This window comes from Limulus polyphemus, unplaced genomic scaffold (assembly GCF_000517525.1).
Source record: "Limulus polyphemus unplaced genomic scaffold, Limulus_polyphemus-2.1.2 Scaffold1113, whole genome shotgun sequence".
NCBI lineage: Eukaryota > Metazoa > Arthropoda > Merostomata > Xiphosura > Limulidae > Limulus > Limulus polyphemus.
Window position 1 is genome coordinate 341,226 of NW_013666723.1, and position 5,072 is coordinate 346,297.

The following is a 5,072-nucleotide window of genomic DNA, read 5'->3' on the forward strand; positions in this document are numbered from 1 at the left end:
CAAACACACACACATACATAGTTCAAAATAATGATGCTACTGAATTTGATATTTTAATTATTTAATTTTTCACACCACACTGTCCAAACAAGCATCAACATATTTGATTTAGAAGGTGATGAGATCGGTGCCATTGACGACACCATTTGTCTCTTCATTCTCAACTTTGAACTTAAAATTCATTGAAGGAGATTATTCTCCAAAAATGTTGTAATTTAATTAAGATCCTTTAAGAGCCTTATGAATTAATTTCGCTTAAACTTCAAATACAATATGATTTAATAAGTTGTAATTTAGCTTGATTTGCTGTGTGCTTTTGACTATCGCCCGATTTTGTTTTACAAAGTCTAGTGAGACAGTAGTTGCTAAATGTTCAGCCTATATAGCCTATTAATATTATATAAGACAAACTTATTTATTTTCAACATAAAGACTAGTATATGAGAACAGCTGATTCATTTTAATAATAATAATGAATTAGGAAAAAATAACCATAGTTTATTACATTACACAAAAGAACAATATTGTTACGACAGCGGAAGTCACGTGACGCTGCTGGTGCATGCGTGACTGAGTTTCTCGAATTATCGGGGAAGTCCGCGAATTCTGGAGATGTCTCTTCGTTAGTATATAAGCCTGGCAGAGAAAAGCCAGGGGATGATAAAGCAAACAGTAGTTACGGTGAGTTTCGAGTAATTTACGATTCTGTTTCGAGCTAGTGTGTGTTATGCACTCGTAGAGAGCAAAGTTATCGAGATTGTGAATCGCTGTGATTTATAGCATGTATTATGAAAGTTGTTAAGCTTAAAGTGACGAGAAATGTAATGACTGTGGAAATACTGTGTACTAAAAGTTTGTATCGAGAAAGAGTAAAGTGGTTTAATCAAAAAAGGACTTGTATCGCTGAAGTTCCTCGGAAAGAATTTCTACCGGAAATTAACAAACAAGCAGATATGTAACAGTATGAAACACTTCTCAAAGTAATGTTGAATCACAAATAAGTACCCAATGAGTATCTGTAATAATCTGTTTATTTTAATAATCAATAAATAAATCTTAATAAATACCCTCTGAGTATCTGTAATAATCTGTTTATTTTAATAATCAATAAATAAATCTTAATAAGTACCCACTGAGTATCTGTAATAATCTGTTTCTTTTAATAATCAATAAATAAATCTTACCTATCTAGCCTAATTCCTCTTGACAGTTTTACTTAACTTCAGATTGTATGCATTTTATTTCCTCACCAGATCATGAACTTACATATCAAATGACTAACATATTAGTATTTGTTTTACATAGTCTTAATGAACTTAACATTCATATGTCACTACTAGGGGACCTTACCAGTTTTTAATATAACATTGAACTAATTTAATACTTAATATCCACTAGATGGCAGGTGAACTGGGCTTTTAAGTCAAATAAAAATATAGCAGAGCTGAATTATACTAGATAAAAATACATAAATGATAAACAAAACTGTGGCTAAAAATAAAATTCAAATCACTAAAGCACAATAGGTGCACAGTGCACAAGAATGGCCAATTAATTAGTTGAACCACTTTGGTTCCTGTATGACTGTGTAGAGCTACATGTAAAAGAACTTTGTGGGCACGTGTGCAGATATAAAAGTTTTTAAATGACCCAACAGATAGAGACATTTCCAAATATACTGAGATAGGAAGATAATAAGAATTTGAATCATTACACTATAAGAGTTAGGAAAAGGCTTTTAGTGGAAATTTGTTACAGACCACCAAATGATAGTGATGAAATTAGTAAGAAACTTTACAATAAGATTAAGATTTCAGCTGATAATGAAGTCATAATTATGGGTGATTATAATTTCAGGCATATAGATTTGGAAATTCTAAAGTCAAACCATAAGGGAGAAAGTTTTTGGAAACTGTTCAAGATGGCTTTCTTCACCAGTTAGCCAAGGAACCAACTAGAAACAATGCTATTTTAGACTTATTGTTTACTTCAAATATAGAAATGATCGAGAGGGAGGAAACTGGGGTACATCTTGATGCAAGTTATCATTGCTATATTAGGTTCGATGTTTTGCTGAAGATGAGGAATGATGATAATTTGGTTACAAATTTCAAAAAGCAAATTTTGAAGGGATGCGACAAGAAATATCTGTTGTGAATTGGGCAGCTGAGTTACTTGGAGAGACTGATCAGATGGGGAAAAGTTTTAAAGATAGATTTTTGAAAATTCAAGGTAAACGTATTCCTTATAGAAAGAAAGGGGTAGTTGTAAGTAAAAACCAGGTTGGCTCAAAAAGAGTTTAAGAGATAGAATTAAAGAAAAGCATCACAAATTTAAGAAATTTAAATTGACTGTTATGACAGGAGACGATTATAGAATATCAAGAAAGTTGGTGAAACAGGAAATTAGGACATCATTAAGGATGTATGAGAAAAGTTTGGCTGAAAATGTAAAAATTAATTGTAAGGATTTCTTTAAAACATTAAGGGTAAACAAAATGTTAGGATGGAGGTAGGACCCTTGAGGGATGATAAAGACTAGTATCTGATGAGTATGAGTATGAGTATAAGAGTAGGTTATTACATTTTGCTTTTTCTTTGGTTTTTACTAATGAAGATTTAAGCAATATTCCACATCTTGAACAGTTGATAAATGTAAATGAGATCAAAAAGTATGACTGCATTAGTTCTGAGCTGGTTAAGAAAAAATTGGGAAGTTTAAAAAACGTAAAGGCTCCTGGGCCAGTTAATATTTCCCCAAGGGTTTTGGAGGAGGTTAATTAATGATTGGATATGCAAACCACTTACTACTATTTTTTGTAAGTCCTTGAATAGTGGGTAGGTACCAGAGGATTGGAAATTAGCTAATGTAACTCCTCTTTTCAAGGGGGTGATAAAAATTGTCCTAGTAATTATAGACCCATTAGTCTTACATCAGTTGTGAGAAAAGGTTTGGAAAGTCTATTAAAAGATGCTTTGTAAAGTCATTTAACAAAGTTTGGGATTTTATTGGATAGTCAATATGGTTTCACTAAGGGAAAATGTTGCCTTACAAATCTTTAACATTCCTTGAAAAGGTTACTGTTTAAGTTGATGAGGGTAAGAGTGTAGATTTGGTGTATCTGGATATTAAGAAAGCATTTGATAAGGTGCCACATAAAAGGCTTGTAAAACAATTATCTCTATAGGTGTGGGGGATAAGTTAGCAAATTGGATAGAAAAGTAGCTGGATGGAAGAAAGCAGAGGGTTGTTACAAATGGAGTTCAGTCAAACTGGATTAATGTCACAAGTGGGGTACCTCAGAGCTCAGTCTTAGGACTTTTGCTCTTTTTGATTAACAGCAATGACACAGATGAATGAATAGTCAACACATTACTTAAATTTACAGATGATATTAAAGTTTTGGGTGTTGCTAGCTATGAAGAGAATGCTGCTGATTTACAAAAGGATTTAGATCATTTAGTGAGTTGGAAAAATAAATGGCAGATGGGTTTTAATTATAATAAATGCAAGATAATGCATGTGGGTTATCATAATTTGAATTGTAAGTATAATTTGGATGGGAATAACCTTAATAGTTTTATGAAGGAAAGGGATCTTGGTGTAATATTTGATCAGTTTCTAAAGCCATCCAAGCAGTGTGCTGTTGCTAGTGGAAGGGCAAATAGGATTTTTGGTTGTATCTACAGAAATATTGAATACAAGTCTAAAGAGGTTATAATTTCATTGTACAGGTCACTGGTTAGGCCACATCTGGAATATTGTATTTACTATTGGGCTCCTTACCTTAGGAAAGACATTGAATTGTTGGAAAGGGTTCAGAGAAGGGTTACCAGAATAGTGCTTGGGATGGAGGGGTTGTCGTACGAGGAGAGGCTGAAATCTATCAAATTGTTTTCTCTTGAAAAAAAAAAGAGTTAGGAAGGATCTGATTGAGGTATTTAAGATTGTAAATTGATAGTGTTGCTGAAAATATTTTTTCATATTTAACAGTGAGCATAGAAGAACTAGGGGACACACGTATATATTTCGGCAGGGTAGGAGTCAAGTTCAGCTAAAATCAGTTTCATTTTTCTAACAGGGTGATTGGCCTTTGGAATGGGTTGCCTTTGGATGTTGTAAAGGCAGTAAATTTAAGAGAGTTTAAGAAAAAGCTTGATAAGTATATGAATGATAAGGGCTGGCTTAAAGATTTTTATTTTTATTATTTTAATTTAGTTTAGAGGATGGAACAGCAGAGATGGACCAATAGGTCCCATGTTGTCCCAAAACATTATGTTATGTTATATCTCTTACATAATATAAGAATACCCAAACGAGACATAATGTACTATCACTTACCCTGACAATGCACAAATACACAATTAAAGTATAAATGAATATCGTGAAAGTAAGTTTAAAAATATAAAAAAATTTTACCACTTGCTTTTCTTGTTAAAATTAGGGTCATCACAATTGAAAACAAAAAGATTTATGTACAGCATTTTTGTTTAGAAAAAGAAATGCATTATTAAGTTTCATATTTGTAAGTTACAGTAAGTATCATGGAAATGGTCGTGTTCGTGAACTTGGAAAAATGTAGCAATTTCTATGTTTCTGAATTTCTTATCAATAAATATATTTTCTGTAATAGTTGCATGTCTTAACAGGTTGTACAGAAAACTTGATGAGTAGTGAAGATTTTGTTCCCACTACTGAAGAACAGGAAGCTCTAAAAGCAGCATTGTTAATGGGAGCCACAAATTATCAAAAGTTTTCATCTTTTCATAATACCAGTGAAGTACCGAATGTGAAGAAACAATCTGAGACTAAAAAAAGTATGTTTTTGTATTGTTATTATGTCTTTTTGAAGAATACAAATACTTTAATAGCACTAAGAAAACGTTCAATTATAACATAAAATAGTAATATTTACAGAGTACAACAACACTTGTTCTCTTGATAGTTGAGCAATACTACACTCTAAATTAAATAGTGTTACGTATCTGCTTGTTTGTTAATTCCCGGTAGAAATTATTTCCGAGGAACTTCAGCATTATAAGTCCTTTCTTGATTAAACCAGTTTATTCTTT